The sequence below is a fragment of the Macaca nemestrina genome, chromosome 1, assembly GCF_043159975.1.
Source record: "Macaca nemestrina isolate mMacNem1 chromosome 1, mMacNem.hap1, whole genome shotgun sequence".
NCBI classification, from domain to species: domain Eukaryota; kingdom Metazoa; phylum Chordata; class Mammalia; order Primates; family Cercopithecidae; genus Macaca; species Macaca nemestrina.
This window is the reverse complement of record NC_092125.1, coordinates 151,449,754-151,467,988: the sequence shown is the minus strand read 5'-3', so window position 1 is coordinate 151,467,988 and position 18,235 is coordinate 151,449,754. Positions and strand designations below refer to the sequence as shown.

The window sequence follows — 18,235 nt, the reverse complement described above, 5'->3', positions numbered from 1 at the left end:
TGTGTAAATGAGACTGAAATAACTCTTTTACTAAGTATGAAATAAAAATATTAAGTAGCAAGAAAACACCACTAGGAAATCAAAACATAATGCTGGTGCATCTTGCATCTTACAATTAATGGCAGCTTAATTTGATGACATACTTCATTTTCAAACTTGCATGTTGGGGAAATAAAGTTATCTCAAAAGCAAATCCAAGAAATAACCTTCATTTAGTGTGTATCTAAATCAACCACGATACATCAGGCCCAAGAAAACAATGGAGAATAGTGAATGTTGCTATAAATTAGAAAATCTAGGTAGTAGATTTGTTTTTGATGCCGAGCATATGTGTGACCTTGGGTGAGTCCTTTTAACTCTGTGAGTCTCAGTTTTCTAACTTAGAAAGTTTGTCTTAGATAATCTCCAACACACCTTCAAGCTCTTGGTTTACATACGTTAAAAAAATGTAATGGATAAAAGGTTAATCTTACCCACTATCCATTGTTTTATTCCCTTTACTATAGTGAATTTTTTCCTGATGAGGAACTGATTTTACTTACATTTTAGCTTGTACTGAGCCAGGGTTCATTTAGCTAAAATCTGTTCAGCTCCTAGTCAAATATGGAGAACAACTGGTCAGTCTCTTCCTAGCAATTCTGTAGATTCTTGGAAATCTGTAATGTGTAGCTTTCATGGCTTTCTCTTTTCTGGAGAAAATAAACCTATTTTTCTAATATGTCCAAAAATAATAAGCTTGCAATCCTGTAACTAACTCTATTACATAAACTCACCATTTAGTTTTTTGACTGTCCAACAACCCTTCCTCTTTCCAAACAGTGCCCAGATTTCTTTTTAAGAATAACCTGTCTAACTCTGTGTAGTCTTACCAGGGCTATAAATCAAGGTTTCTGCATGCCCTTAGCCCCAAATGGACAGGTTTCTCAGACAAAAGTAATCTCTTTCTTTTTTTAGGGAACTCAGAATCCAGAGCCAAGCGTTACAAGGATGAAAAAGACAGTTAAGTTTACTCACTCATGTGAAATGTCCTGAAGGTGGTCAAGGTGGTCCTGTGGCCTCGATGTCCAAAGCTTGTCTGGTCCTTCATTTGGTGCTGAGCTGCCTCCAAGCCTGGCTTTCAGCCTCAGTTCCATTTTGAGCTCCCCAAACTTGCTCTATTGAATTCTCTTTTTTGTTTAAGTTAACCAGAAATTCATTTCTGATGCTTACAATCCAGGAAGCCTAGCAAGTACAAGGACAGAATTTGTGTGAGGAGTTCCAGGACTCCAGTATTAAACCGAATTCACCACTCCCATCAGCATCTTGATGCACAAACTGTGGAGAGGGTGGAGGGATTCGTTCAGAATTCCAGCATCTCATGGCATACCACATGAAAATGGTCCAAATTTCTCCACTGCTGTCAAATGGATATAATATAAAATCAAAAACTCTCCACATACTGTTTTCACTTTTACTTTGGATTTAGTCAGTGTGTTGGGGTTTGGCTTTCATTCAAATTACATCTACAAATAGAATTTTGCAATGCAGTTTTTCTATCTATCCTCTGTCCACAATTAAAAGTAACTGAGTCCCATCCTTGACTGATCACTAAATGTAGTGTATGAAGAATATCCAAGAAAGAAAACCACTAAAAGTCTGTTTTATTCTATTTGAATGCCTCTTCATACAAGGAAGGAATATAAACTGGTTTTTTGTTTGTTTGTTTGTTTGTTTTTTTGGTGCTACCATGGTTCTATTGATGCGTTATAACGTTTTGCTGTTTCCACAAGCCAACTCGCTGTTTCTTTGGAAACCCATTACCTTGCTGATACCATGCCATATTTTAGAAACTATTCACTATTGAAATGAAAATAAATATGATGGCAAAAGACAAAAACACTTAGAGAAAGCAACTCTGGCTCTCCAAGTTACCCCTCTTGGAAACATACACTCTGAAGGATCTCAGAGGCCTGTTCATGTTGTCCTCACTTCCTCCCCTGCCACTTCCAAATGGCTCCGACTTGGCTTTCTCTGCTGCCACTTCCGGTTCACAAGAAACATTCCTGCATATATTTAGGATAGCAGTTCAAAGTTTGAGCTCCAGAATCACATTTCTTGTGTATAAATACTAGATTCATTAATTATGTGATCATGGGCAAATTAATCAATGTCTCAAAAGTTAAATTTTTCTGCGTATAAAATAGAGTCAACCAAAGTACATCCCCTTCTGATTACTAAGAGGCTTGTTTGAGAAAACCGATGTAACACACTTAGCATGCCATCTGGCACCGTATTAGACCCTTGATATCTGTTATTTGTTGTGGCTATTTTTTTTTAAGTTATACAATGGACAAATGCAAATACATAATCTAGGTAGAGTTTTGAATGAATCAACATGGTGTGGCATCTGGTGGACTGCAGAGGACAGGATGTGAAGCATCAAGGTTAGTGAGTTTCTTTTGCAGTAGATCTGACGTGATGTTTATAGGGTCAGATATGGTAGGTGATGATGCAATAGTAATAATGCAAAAGAAGGGACAAATTAAATAAAGGGTTAATGGAAAAGTCTTGCTGATGATCAGTTGAGAGTACAAAAGGAAGAGTCATTCCTGCGTGGTTGAAGGCGAGGGAGTCAGGAAGGAGATAAGATGCAGAGAGAAGAGGCAGGCATATTGTTGTGTGTAGGAGAGGTGTTCACATAGAAATGTCCAGTGAAGAGGTGGAAAGCTTGGGAAGGGCTGAGCTGAACTCTGTAGTAGGTCTTTTGTATGAGTAAACAGAGCATGCCACCTTTTTCTGTTCTGTGAGATACATCAGAACATTGTAGAGAAGCAGTGGCTTTTGAAAAAACACACAGCCTTATTGAACCTCAGTTTCCCAATCTATAAACCTGATATTGAAAGATCTCTCTGGGCTACTTACCAAATGGAAATGGAAATGCAAAGTACAAATGTAAAGATTAGCTGTGTTGAAGTGAGTGTAAAAAGTGTACAGGATACTATTCTTTACTCAGTTTCTTTATAAAATTTTCATTTTTGTTCTGGATGTTAGAAATATTTAAGATATTATTGGAAAATGAAGACAGTATGTCCGAAAGGCAAGAATATATATCTCCTTCCTCACTCTACTCCACAGAGCTACCAGATTGGATGCAGGGTACACAGATATAACCAAAGTAATTGGCAAACAATAAATGCATAGTCTAACAGCCTAAGGGTCTTATATGACAAACATAATATAGAAAATAAGATTAACTTCAAAGGAAAAACACACAAAGGGAGTATTCGTCTCTATCAGAAATAAAAACCATAAGTGTGAAAATACATAGCACACAACCTTTATAATTTGTGTGTTTGTGTGTAAACCATTCTCAATGAAATACAAATACGATGATTAAGCATGTCAGGTTGGATTATGAACACAGAGTCTAATTGTGCTCACCTAATCATCCATTATATACACAATTTACCAATTTGCATGCTCAACTAGAAAGGCTCCAATATCTTCTAAGTGTCACCTAAATATCCATCATTTGTAAGTTTAGAGTTGTTCATAATAAAAAGGTTCACTTCTCTAGTAGACATACCACTTTACCTTGCTTATATTTTAATGCAACAAAGTGTTTATAGGTTATTTCTTTCAAACTTCTTTTTAAGTTTTTATTTTTTTAATTAAACAATTTTAATTTCAAACCTCTTTATGCTTTTAATTATATACAGCTAAGTTTGTTACTTTATTTGGCCTGCTATAAAGAAAATTCATTTTATTTTATTTAGCTGATAATGAGTGTGCTGATTCATATTAGGTCTTTGTATCCATTCTTGTTTCACAGGCTGTGGAGTTTGGTGTAGCCTTTGAACTCAATTATACTTTAATAGTGTATTTTACCTTTTGATATCTTAATTTATAGAATTGTATCTTTCTATCGTGGGGCATTTGAAACTTTGAGAAATAGTTTTATGTTAAAGATTGGACTTGAAAATTTATATTCTTTCCCCAATTTTCAATATCAAGTATTTATTTTGGTATCTGACATTTTCTTTGTCTCTAGGTCATCTGGTGCTGGGTGCATGGCTCTGGGCAGAAAATTTTGGTTGAAGAGATGTGTGCTACAATGGTCTTGAGGTTAATTGTACTGACAACTAGAAAATATCTGGAAAAAGATGTAAGTTATATTGTTGTCTTTAGAATTTTATACAAGAACAGCTTTCTTTTCCTTTGTCTGCACCCACCTGAAGTATTTCTTTGGGGTTATTTGTACCTACCCCCATGTAGATGTTTGTCTGTTGGTTTGTTTTTGAGATGGAGTCTCGCTTTATCGCCCAGGCTGGAGTGCAGTGGTGCAATCTCGGCTCACTGCAACCTCTGCCTCCCGGGTTCAAGCAATTCTCATGCCTTAGCCTCCTGAGGAACTGAGATTATAGGTATGCACCACCATGCCCAGCTACTTTTTGTATTTTTAGCAGAGATGGGGTTTCACCATGCTGGCCAGGCTGGTCTTGAACTCCTGACCTCAGGTGATCTGCCCACCTCAGCCTTCCAAAGTGCTGGTATTACAGGCGTGAGAGCCACTGTGCCCAGCCCAGATGTTGACAGCAGGGTGGTTAAGAGTTCAGCCCTGAACTCAGGACTTTGGGTTCAAGTACCAGGTATGCTAATCACTAGCTAGGGAATATTGAGCATATTTTCTAATCTGTGTAAGCTTCAAATTTTTTGCTATTTTTCAAAATAACAATCCTATAATGGGTTGTTAATGTTTGTCTTATAATGGATATGATGCACTTAGAAATAGTAAACAAATGTTTATATTTGTTATAATTAATTACAAATATATTATTTTTTATTTATATTTGTTATAATTAATTACAAATATATTTATACAAATATAAACATTTGTTATAAATTAATATTTTTATAATTTCTAGAGTTTCCATTTCTCCCTGTGTATGTCATTGTTTCATCAGAACTTTTATTGGCTCAGCCAAATGGTAACTTTTTTTTCAAATGCAAATCTATTTTGAATTCCTTTTTTAAAAATATTTTTTATTTTTCCAAAAGTTATTGGGGTGGGGTACAGGTGTTATTTGGTTACATGAGTAAGTTCTTTAGTGTCAGTTTGTGAGATTTTGGTGTACCCACCACCCAAGCAGTATACACTGCACCCAATTTGTAGTCTTTTATCCCGCACCCCTCTCCCACCCTTCCCCCCAAGTCCCCAAAGTCCTCTGTATCATTCTTATGCCTTTCTGTCCTCATAGCTTAGCTCCTAAATATCAGTGAAAATGAATGATGTTTAGTTTTGCATTCCTGAATTACTTCGCTTAGAAAAATAGTTTCCGGTCTCATCCAGGTCGTTGCAAATGCCATTAATTCATTCCTTTTTATGGCTGAGTAGTATTCCATTTTTGTGTGTGTGTGCGTGTGTGTGTGTATATATATATCTCTCTCACAGTTTCTTTATCCACTCATTGATTGAAGGGCATTTGAGTTCGTTCCACAATTTTGCAATTGCCAACTCTGCTGCTATAGATATACGTATGCAAGTATCTTTTTCGTATAATGACTTCCTTTCCTCTTCCTCTTCATATAGATACCCAGCAGTGGGATTGCTGAGTCAAACAGTAATTCTACTTTTAGTTCTTTAAAGAATCTCTACACTGATTTCCACAGTGGCTAGTTTACATTCCCACAGTGGCTAGTTTACATTCCCACCAGTGGTGTAGAAGTGTTCCCTGATCACTGCATCCATGCTAACATCTACTGTTTTTTATTTATTTTTTTGATTATGGTCATTATTGCAGGAGTAAGGTGACACCACATTGTGGTTTTGATTTGCATTTCCCTGATCATTAGTGATGTTGAGCATTTTTTTATGTGTTTGTTGGTCATTTGTGTATTTTCTTATGAGAATTGTCTGTGCTTAGCCCACTTTTTGATGGGATTGTTTGTTTCTTTCCTTGCTTATTTGTTTGAGTTCATTGTAGGTTCTGGATATTAGTCGTTTGTCAGATGTATAGATTGTGAAGGTTTTCTCTCACTCTGTGGGTTTTCTGTTTACTCTGCTGACTGTTCCTTTTGCTGTGCAAAACTCTTTAGTTTAATTAAGTTCCAGCTATTTATCTTTGTTTTATTGCATTTGCTTTTAGGTTCTTGCTCATGAAATCCTTGCCTAAGCCAATGTCTAGAAGGGGTTTTCCAATGTTATCTTCTAGAATTATTATAGTTTCAGGTCTTAGATTTAAGTTCTTAATCCATCTTGAGTTGATTTTTGTATAAGGTGAGAGATGAGGATCCAGTTTCATTCTCCTACATGTGGTTGGCGAATTATCCCAGCACCATTTGTTGAAAAGGGTTTCCTTTCCCCACTTTATATTTTTGTTTGTTTTGCTGAAGATTAGTTGACTGTAAGTATTTGGTTTCTTTATTCTGTTACAATGGTCTATGTGCCTATTTTTATACCAGTACCATGCTGTTTTGGTGAATATGACCTTATAGTATAGTTTGAAATCAGGCAGTGTGATGCCTCCAGATTTGTTCTTTATGCTTAGTCTTGCTTTGGCTATGCAGGCTCTTTTTTGGTTCCATATGAATTTTACAATTTTTTTTTTCTAATTCTGTGAAGAATGATGGCAGTATTTTGATGGGGATTACATTGAATTTGAAGATTGTGTTTGGCAGTACAGTCATTTTCACAATATTGATTCTACCCATCCATGAGCATGGGATGTGTTTCCTTTGGTTGTGTCATCTGTGATTTCTTTCAGCAGTGTTTTGTAGTTTTCCTTGTAGAGGTCTTTTGCCTCCTTGGTTAGGTATATTCCTAACTCCTATTTTTTTTTAGCTAGTGTAAAAGTTCTTGATTTGATTCTCCACTTGGTTGCTGTTGGTATATAGAACAGCTACTGATTTGTGTGCATTAATCTTGTATCTGGAGACTTTGCTGAATTCTTTAATCAGTTCTAGGAGCTTTCTGGAGGAGTCTTTAGGGTTTTCAAGGCAAATGATCATATCATCAGCAAACAGTGTCAGTTTGACTCCTCTTTATCAATTTGGATGCCCTTTATTTCTTTTGTCTGATTGCTCTGGCTAGGACTTCCAGTACTAGGCTGAAGAGGAGTGGTGAGAGTGGGCATCCTTGTCTTGTTTCTGTTCTCAGAGGGAATGCTTTCAACTTTCCCCATTTTGTATTATGTTGGCTGTGGGTTTGTCATAGATTGCTTTTATTACATTGAGGTATGCCCCTTGTATGCTGATTTTGCTGAGAGTTTTAATCATAAAGTGCTTCTGAATTTTATCGAATTCTTTTTCTGCATCTATTGAGATGATTGTGTGATTTTTGTTTTTAATTTTGTTTATGTGGTGTATGACATTTATTGACTTGCATATGTTAAACCATCCCTGTATCCCTGGTATGAAACCAATTTCATCATAGTGAATTATCTTTTCGATATATTGTTGGATTTGGTTAGCAAGTATTTTGTCAAGGATTTTAGTATCTACGTTCATCAGGGATATTGGTCTGCAGTTTTCTTTTTTGGTTATGTCCTTTCCTGGTTTTGGTATTAGGGTGATTCCAGCTTCATAGAATGAATTAAGGAGTGTTCCCTTTCTCTATCTTGTGAAATAGTATCAATAGGATTGGTACCAATTCTTCTTTGAATGTCTGGTATAATTCTGCTGTGAATCTGTCTGATCCTGGACTTATTTTGTTGGTAATTTTAAAATTATCATTTCAATCTCACTGCTTTTTATTGGTCTGTTTAGGGTATGTAATTCTTCCTGATTTAAGCTAGGAGGGTTGTATTTTTCTAGGAATTTATCTATCTCTTCTAGGTTTTCAAGTTTATGTGCATATAGTTGTTCATAGTAGCCTTGAATGATCTTTCGTATTTCTGTGGTGTCAGTTGTAATATTTCCCATTTTGTTTCTTATTGAGGTTATTTGGATTTTCTCTCTTCCTGGTTAATCTTGTTAATGGTCTATCAATTTTATTTATCTTTTCAAAGAACTAGCTTTTGGTTTCATTTATCTTTTGAATTTTTTTATTGTTTCAATTTTATTTAGTTCTGCTCTGATCTTGGTTATTTCTGGGTTTGGGTTTGTTTTGTTCTTGTTTCTCTAATTTCTTGAGATGTGACCTTAGAATATCAGTTTGTGCTCTTTCAGTTGCTTTAATGTAGGTGTTTAGGACTGCAAACTTTCCTCTTAGCACTGCCTTTGCTGTATCCCAGAGGTTTTGATAGGTTGTATCACCATTGTCATTCAGTCTGAATAATTTTTTAATTTCCACCTTGATTTCGTTTTTGACCCAATGATCATTCAGGAGTAGGTTATTTAATTTCCATGTTTTTGCATGGGTTTGAGGTCCTTTTTGGAGTTGATTTCCAGTTTTATTCCATTGGGGTCTGAGAGAGTGCTTGATATAATTTCAATTTTCTGAAATTTGTAGAGGCTCATTTTGTGGCCTATCATATGGTCTCTCTTGGAGAAGCGTCCATGCACTATTGAATAGAGCATGTGTTCTTCAGTTATTAGATGGACTGTTCTGTATGTATCTGTTAAGTCCATTTGTTCCAAGGTATAGTTTAAATCCATCGTTTCTTTGTTGACTTTCTGTCTTGATGACCTCTCTAGTGCTGTCAGTGGAGTACTGAAGTCCCCCACTATTATTGTATTGCTCTCTGTCTCATTTCTTAGGTCTACTAGAAATTGTTTTATAAATTTGGGAGCTCTGGTGTTAGGTGTATATATGTTTAGGATTGTGATATTTTCCTGTTGAATGAGGCCTTTTACCATTATATAATGTTCTCTTTGTCTCTTTTAACTGCTGTTGCTTTAAAGTTAGTTTCGTTTGATATAAGAATAGCTAGCCCTGCTCACTTTTGGTGTCCATTTGCATGAAATGCCTTTTTCCACCCCTTTACTTTAAGTTTATGTGAGTCCTAATGTGTTAGGTGAGTCTCTTGAAGGCAGCAGATAGTTGTTTGGTGAATTATTATTCATTCTGCTGTTCTGTATCTTTTAAGTGGAGCATTTAGGTCATTTACATTCAATGTTAGTATTGAGATGTGAAGTACCATTCCATTGGTTGTGCTGTTTGTTGCCTGTATACCTTGGGTTTTTTTGTGTTTGTTTGTTTTTGATTTTTAAATTGTATTTTTGTTTTATAGGTTCTGTGAGATTTATGCTTTAAAGAGATTCTGTTTTGATGTGTCCAGGATGAAAATTTAGAGCTCCTCTTAGCAGTTCTAGTACTGGTGGCTTGGTAGTGGCATATTCTCTCAGTATTTGTTTGTCTGGAAAGGACTGTATCTTTCCTTCATATATGATGCCTAGTTTTTCTGGATACAAAATTCTTGGTGGATAATTGTTTTGTTTGAGGAGGCTGGAGATAGGGCCCCAATCCCTTCTAACTTATAGGGTTTCTGCTGAGAAATCTGCTGTTGATCTGACAGGTTTTCCTTTATAGGTTACCTGGTGCTTTTGTCTCACAGCTCTTAAAATTCTTTTCTTTGTCTTAACTTTAGATAACCTGATGACAACGTGCCTAGGTGATAATCTTTTTGCAATGAATTTCCCGGGTTTTCTTTGTGCTTCTTGTATTTGGATGTCTAGGTCTCTAGCAAAGCCAGAAAGTTTTCCTTGATTATTCCCCCAAATATATTTTCCAAACTTTTAGATTTCTCTTCTTCCTCAGGAACACCAATTATTCTTAGGTTTGGTCATTTAACAGAATCACAGACTTCTTGGAGGCTTTGTTCATATTTTCTTATTTTTCTTTGTCTTTTTTGGATTGGGTTAATTTGAAGATCTCATCTTCAAGCTCTGAATTCCTTTCTTCTACTTGTTCAATTCTATTGCTGAGACTTTCTGGAGCAGTTTGCATTTCTATAAGTGTATCCAATGTTTCCTGAAGTTTCGATTGTTTTTTTCCGTAAGCTGTCTATTTCCTTGAATATTTCTCCCTTCACTTCCTGTATTGTTTTTTGGATTTACTTGCACTGGGTTTGCCTTTCTCTGGTGCCTCCCTGATTAGCTTGATAACTAAACTTGTGAATTCTTTTTCAGGTAAATCAGGGATTTCTTCTTGGTTTGAAGAGTTCTTTTTCATAGTTCTTATTAAAAAGTCTCCTGAAAATTAAAAAGCTCCTAGAAATATATGTGTTTTGAAAATACTAATGCACAAAAAAAGAAAGGCAACTAATATATACTCCTGGAGAGCTCAAGTACCAGACTATTGGCCCATTCTCATAATATTTGTCAGGTGCTATATTCCAGAGTAACAGAAGTAATAGTCTATATATTGATACATAAGAGAAATTTATCATGGAAATTGGTTCCCACCATTATGGAAATCAAGAAGTCCTCCCATCTGCCATCCACAAACTGGAGAACCAGGAAAGCTGGTGGTGTAATTCAGTCTTAGTTCAAACCTTGAGAACCAGTAGCTCTGATGTCTAAGGACATGAAAAGATGGATATCTCAGCTCAAGGAGACAGATAATTTACCCTTCCTCTGCCGTTTTGTTCTGTTCAGGCCTTCAACAGATTGGGTAGTGCCTGACCACATGGGTGAGGGCTGATCTTTACTCAGTTTACTGATTCAAACGCTCATCTCTTCTGGAAACACCCTCATGAACACACCCAGAAATAGTGTTTTAGCAGCTATCTAGTCAAGCTGATACATAAAATTAACTATGACAACTGCTTTTCATGAAATATAGATTTTAAATCTTAAGTAATCTATAATGTCAATATTATTGTTATTATTTCCATTTCATTAATGAGAATATTAAGACTCACTGAGGTCAAATACCTTTCCCAAAATCAGAGATCTAAAAATTGTGTATTATAGAATTCATCCCTTGTACAAAATCTGAGTTTTTTGTATTCATGAAGTTGCTTTTTTACTTGCATTAAAAAGTGCACAGCCTTTTTTTGGAATTAAACAGAAAAAAAAAAAAACACCAAGAATAACTATGCACTCCCAGTTTCTGACAACACTAGGTTAAATATATTTATTGATTCAAAATATTGCAAAATGCAAGTCAAATGAGGTATATGTGAAAATAATCCTTCATCAATTTTAAGAATTTATTCTTATAAAAAGGAAAAAAACCCCTTTTCCAAAATTTAATTACTTCCTTTAAGTCATGCTGGATTTTTTTTCTTTAGCTTTCTCTATTCACTCAGTAAAATGTTATTAGATTGATTATCATTCAAACAAATAAGCCTATGTCTTTCCATTAACTTGCCAACATGTAAAAAGGCTAGGAGATTGATTTACTCCTGGAATTAATTTAAAGGAAATTTTTCTAGATCTAGTGTAACTTTTGATTTTTTTAGTCTCTCTGTCAAGCCAATAACTTCAGTTTTGTTTTCCTGACCTTGAAATTCCCCCTGCCCCAACCAGCTTTGGTGACATGAACTAGATACAGTTCTATTAGGTGTTTGTTTTAGCCAGAAAGTTCTTGAGGTAAAGGCAAAGCAGAAGATATAATCACAAAAAATTGCTCAACTGTTGTTAGACTTTGCTTTCTACAGCATTTAGAAAAATAGAACAAATACAGAAAAGTCAAAAGTAAAGTCTCTCAATGTAAGTGTGATTGTTCAAAGAGCAATAGTAAATATATACATTTCAGAGGTATATATGGACAGAAAGAGAGAGAAAGATAGAAGAAAGGTGGGGAGGGAAGAAGGAAGAGAGAGAGAGAATGGGAGAGAGAGAGAAAGAGATATAGGTCGAGAAGAAAATGAAGACCTATGTCCTAGAAGCTGAATTTGATTTCTTTATTTGTAGAAGTGCCCACTACCTTTATTTCTAATTTATGTGCTGGGACACTACAGCATAAAACTTTGTGTGTGCTTGCAAATACACTACTTCAGCAATATAATGTCACATAGGTATTTCATTTCATTCGTGAGTATAAAAAATCTTATTCATTGCAGTAGTAACACAGATGTTAGAAGACTCCATCAAAAAATGGCTTCTTTCAGGCCAGGTGTGGTGGCTCATGCCTGTAATCCCAGAACTTTGGGAAGCTGAGGCGGGCAGATCACAAGGTCAGGAGATCGAGACCATCCTGGCTAACACGGTGAAATCCCATCTCTACTAAAAACAAAAACAAAAACAAAAAATTAGCTAGGCGTGGTGGCAGGGACCTGTAGTCCCAGCTACTTGGGAGACTGAGGGAGGAGAATGGGGTGAACCCGGGAGGTGGAGGTTGCAGTGAGCAGAGATCGCGCCACTGCACTCCAGTGTGGTGACAGAGCCAGACTCCGTCTCAAAAAAAAAAAAAAAAAAAAAGGCTTCTTTCAAAATGTGAAAACATTAACTCCACCAATTTACTCAACTCTTAACAAGATCAAATCATGGCAATATCCAACTCAGAAGGCATTTGTTTATTATTGTTATTTAAAATGTCTGGCATTGCAGAAAAAATAAAGGATTTGTGGAAAGAGTGATAAAAACAACAATTCACTGGGAACCTACTATGTGCTGGAATTTTACAAACACTGTCCTTAAATACAAGAATTCTGCAATGAAGGGGTTATTTTACTTAGAGAATTTAAGCCACTTTTCAACGTCTTTATAGTAAGTTCCTAAGGGAGGATATGAGGTTCTTTTGTTTGGCTTAACAGACTTTGCTTCTGTGCCCCCTATATTGAGCTACTCCACCTGAAATAAAATGGTATCAGTATGAAATCATATACATATCTAATCTTGTATATATAAAATAAAATGCTGTATGTTTAAACCTCGTCCAGATCTATATCTATACACACACTTTCTCATACCCATACCTGTACCTATTCATATACTATCTCTTTCTCTCTGTGTCTTTATCTTTATCTGTGAATTAATTCTATTTTAACATATAAAATAATTTAAAAATGAAGGCATAATATGAACAAATAAAGTACACTCTGAACTGAGTAGAAGGTGTAACTGGTCAAGAAGGAAAACGATTCAGAGTGCATTCATCTGAACTTTACTCGGAGGTACTTATAAGTGCATGTAAACTATCAGATAATTGAAGAGTTTAGAAATAAGCAAAATGGGACAGAATTTACCAGATGTCTAACAGGCCAATCTGACAACACAGAACATAATTTGGACAAATTTAGAAATCTAATGTACAGCATGAGGACTAAAGTTAATAAAATTATATTGTATTAGGAACTGTTCAATAGATTTTAGCTGCTCTTGTCACAAACAAGTAACTACGTAAAATGATAGACATGTGGATCTGCTTCACTATAGCAACCGTTTTACTATCTCTACGTATCCTATAACATCAGGTTGTAAACCTAAATATGCAAAATAAAGTTAATCTTTTAAAAAAGGACTAAGTAAGGTTAGGTTAGGAATTTCTCACTATTCTGAATTACATGCAGGCTAGAGAGATGGAGATCCTAGTATTTTTAAATGAGTTCACATGTACTAATTCAATGGAATTATACTGGTGTGGAATCTTGAGAGTGCTCAAAAATGTGATTGCTGAGCAATTTTCAGTGGTTTTATTATTAAGAAATTCTGGAGAATGGGAATTGGCAAACTGGAGATAAGCAAGTATCATTTTGAGTTTTGAAAAAAGGAAGAAATATTTTTCACAGTAGAGACTGACAAGCTTTATTTACCTCTTGCAAGACAAGAATGAACTAGAGGAGAGTGGTTTCACACCTCTATAAGAGGAAATGATGGTCGTTAGGTCCCAGAATGGACTCACTGAGATCAAAGCATGAGAGAATAATGCATTTCATTTTTGAATGGCATTGAGTTTCTGGGAAAACAGACCAATGGGATGACATTTCATTCACCGAGTTGCCTGATTACTTTACATCTGCCCTGCCTGCAGATATGCAATATCCCACCCCATTCCTTACTCTTTCTTGATGACTGTATATATATATTTTTTCACTGAGAACATAAAAGCTATCAGAGGGAACTTTTGTGTGTTCCGCCACCTGAATTTTCCTCTTTCTGCATCTGTGCCTACATGTCTGCCTTTCCTCCTGTCCTGGAGGTGAAGTGTCCTGCTGCAGTGTAAGGCTAGCCCCTCTCCTGTGCTCCCATGCCCTTTAGTTTATTCAAAGTCATCACAGTAGCGAGTATTGCATCTTTCTCCTATGATAAAAACTTCTTTTCTATTGGATCATATCTGTCAACACACAGATATGTTATAGTATTTTCCATCTTTAAAAACAGATAAAACCCCAAAACAAATGAAACCAAACCTAAACAAATAAAACCTTCCTTTATTTGTCAATCTACTTCCAGTGATTACTTCACTTCTCTGATTCCCTTTCATTGAACACTCCTTGAAAGAGTTACTCGTATTTTCTGACTCTCCTTCCCCCTTCATGTTTTTCCTTAAATCCACTTGTTTCAAGTTTCGTTAGCTTCAGTCCAATGAAACTGCTCTTGAAAGAAGTTTTGACTTAATTCACCTGGGGTGGGCCCTGGGCCTTGTTATTTTTTATAAGCTGTCCAACTGATTATAAAGTGTGTGCAAGCTGAGAACTGCTCTAAACCTTCCAAGTAAGGATGAGGTCCCTTAGTGTGCTTACTCCATCAAAGAGCTGGATGCACACCTCTGAGACCTTACCTAGATATCTAGTTACCTCGATCATCATGTACCAAAAAAGACTGATTCGTGAATGTTCTGAAACATAGCTATTGCATAAGACCCGGTACATGTTTATTTCCTTTTGTTGGTGCTTGGGTGCATTTATCAACTGATAATCAGAAAGACTATGGAACTTAAGCAAATAATAATAGCAACTTTATTTTGTCTTGTGTGAAGCTTCTTCTCCTAAGCAATTTAAAATAGTTTACATCTTTGTAGGACAATTCTCGAAAAGTTGTATTCTTGAATTGAAATATTTGCCCAGGCTGCTAAAAATTCATAGGTGTCCTTAAGCTGAGAGTTCTTTTGCTTGTGTGCACAAAAACCTTTGAGGAGTTAAGTGTTATGTGTTGAAAATGTTAATAGTGGGTGAATTTTCTATCCATCAATCTCTGGGTTTGTCATCTACTTCTACAGTGCTTATCGCCCTATCATCTATTTGCTACATATTTTCTCAAGATATGCAGTTCATACTTTTCTCCATACTTATGGCACATAATGATTTTTGATGTTTATTTGTTCCTATTTCTCTTCTGAGGGAGAGTAAGATAATATCAGTGCACAGTAATGGAAAGAAAGAGAGAAAGAGTTGACTTTTCAACATTCCGTAAAAACTTTGAAGATCAAATCAGCAGTTGAATAATCTGAGAACTAGCGGCAATCACAGGAGTGAGAAGAGATCAGAAGTGATACGAAACTGGGTTTTCAGTCCTAGGTTGGCCACTAATTAGCCATACGACCTTGAATGAACCTCTAACTGTTCCAGGCCTCAATTCCTTTAACCCTAAAGGAGTCTAACTTTTGTTATGCCAAAATGCTTGGGATTGTATAACGCTTTTTATAGCTATACCTGTGAAAACTGTAATCTATCCTTGAATGATGATTTTATTCTTTAATAAAAAATGAGAATAGTGAACGTCATAATAGCTGTGAATAAGCCCTGTTTTAGTGAGTGCTAAAATAAATTAATTTGGTAATTTTTCTTTATGAAAATTACCAGAGAAATTAGATCTGTCTTTAAGCACAAACATGAGAGTCAAAAGAACAGTAAATGCAATTTCAGCTTCATTCATCTCCTTTCAGAGACTGGAGACAAACTTGGACCTCTTCCAAAAGACCAAAGTAAACACAGAGGAAATTTTGGAAGATTGAAGCAGAGCCAGAATAAACTAGGATTTCTAATGTTTAAGTTGAATATTGCAAAGGGATCAGAAAATGGTTCAAAGAGAAACATTTAGATCTGAAAACCAGGCCAAGTTGCTTTAATTAATAATTTTCAGAATTAAGAAATTAAGTTGTATCAATATCAATCTGTATGATGACTACTAAGGATATACAGAAGGGACATTTTGACTAATAACTTTTTCCTCCCATAGCACCATTGCCTATTTCAACTAAGTGAATAAAAAATTCAAATGAACTCCATGTAACTGCTTAGTATATGAATATAAAGACTGAAGTTAAAACAACTTTATAGTTGTTTTGGTTTTGTCTTTGAGTATAAGTGAAATAGAAACAAGTGTACCTTTAATAGAATTTCAGAAAAGACCATAAGTTGTAGCAAATACACTCAAAGCAATTAAAAAGAGATAATGACCAATGAGGTCAACATACCATTAAGATAGGTCTTAATGTCTGGTGTTTCATTGGTCCAACAGAGAAAAAGAAAAAAGGATCAGTGATATCATCCATTCTATAGCAGAGTTCTGAAAGAGCCAGCCCTCACTCTTAGAATGAAAAGTGAGCCGTATTATTCAGGTTAGCTTTATTACTTGTTTCTGGACAGATTTACTTAGAGTCATTTCACATTCACAACAATGAGTCTTCTACTTTGTAAAGTCTGATCAATTGACTAATGATACAATATTATGGAAAGAATGAGTGAGTTGTTCCAAATTTTAGAGAACTGCAGATGGATGAAGTACTGCACTTGGATATCTCACCTGATACTAATGTGATTAATAAGAATTGTTTTTTCTCTTGATTTTAAGAAAAATGATAGAAACTCTTGGATGAATAATATCCTAAATAGCAGTAGAAAACACCTCTGATTTTAATGCTTTAGAATGTTTGGGGGATTCTGTAGGGACTCTGGCACCAATAAATATCACACTGTGATTTGAATTCTGGAGTTACTAAAAAGGAACAGAACTACTTTCAAGTCTATTATTCATCTAGAGAGACACTAATCAGATAACTGAAGGGGTGAAAATTTATAAGATATTACAGCTGTTATTTAAAAAAATTATTTAATACAAGGTTTTAGCTAGATATTTATTTATAATTATTTATAATAACCTTGGTAAGATATTTCACAAAAGAGTTACCCTTCAGTGGAATGTGTTCTATTTTACAGAAGTAAATATAAACCTCATTCGTTTATTCAATAAATATTTACTGAGTGCCTACGATGGCACGGTACTTTGCTAGATGACGAGAATTTTTCTTCCTATTTTTGCTAAGTATAAAACTTATATTTTACTTTTCATACTCTCCATTAAATGCTTTTTAATACTCTCCATTTAATACTCTCCATTTAATACTCTCCATTAAATGCTTATGTTAGGATAAAAATGGAACACATGAGGAGATTTTTTTTCAAGATAGGTTTTAATTTTTGTAACTTGTACTTTGAACAATGTATTGGATCATCAGTTTTGTATGGGGTTCCCTAGAATTCTGGCAGACTCACCTGTTCCACTGACTTCATAGGCAGCATTGCTCATGTGGACACGGAAGTGTCAGAGTTTTGCAAGGGTCACTTGGAAGTGACTTTCCTCTTCCATAGTAACATTAGAGCTCATATCATGTACTAAGTAAGGATGTTCATTAGTAATTGAAAAATAAAGTGGGGAGTACAAAAAGTATTTGGAGCAAAGCAATGTTCACGAATTTGTTTGCCTCATATAGTTGTACCTGTACGATTGTCAGTGTTGACATTTTGGAATCACACAACTAGAAACTTGGCCCTAAGAAAAACACAAAACTCCACTGCTGGATAGGGCCATAGCAAATCCACTCCAATATTTGGTCTCTTTTAGTAGCTGAGAATATACAGTTAAAGGTGCTTCAAATCACAAGGCATTGAAATTTATAGTAACACATATCTGTGTTTGAATTCAGATTTTACCACTCGCCAGTTGTAGGACCTTGGGCAAGGTGCTTAACCTCTGTAAACCAAGAAAATAGTGGTAAAAGGGGTATGATAATCTCAACTTCATATAATTATTGAGGACTAAATGGAATACCGATTGACAAAGTATTTATCACAGGCTTCATCTGTGGCCTTAAAATGTATTGATCGAATTCCATCTTCATAGTATGTATTCATGAATGTAACTACCAAATATTTGTTTAGCACCTTTATATACTAGAGTTTTTGTCATGTGTTGGAGGTATAAAGTTGAGCACCTTCTGGTGGGAGGGAGAAGAGATAATCAATAGCTATGAAAGAATGTACATATACAGGAGTTATACTGAACTTCACTGAATGTATATTTCATGTAGCAGGAAGTTTCCTTTATGGGAAGGAAAGTATTTTCTGTTATTTAAAAAAAAAAAAAAAAAAAAAAAACTTCTCGCGGCCAGGCGTGGTGGCTCATGCCTCTAATCCCAGCATTTTGGGAG

General features: G+C 35.4%; 1 long non-coding RNA gene across 1 annotated transcript in view; it reads left to right on the top strand.

Annotated features, from left to right (window-relative positions):
* LOC105482724 (uncharacterized) overlaps positions 1–18,235 on the top strand; it is a 46,619-nt gene that overhangs the window by 21,838 nt on the left and 6,546 nt on the right. Inside the window, exon 4 of the long non-coding RNA XR_987810.2 lies at positions 4,031–4,144. This is a non-coding gene — a long non-coding RNA (uncharacterized lncRNA). The remainder of the gene's footprint in view (positions 1–4,030; positions 4,145–18,235) is intronic.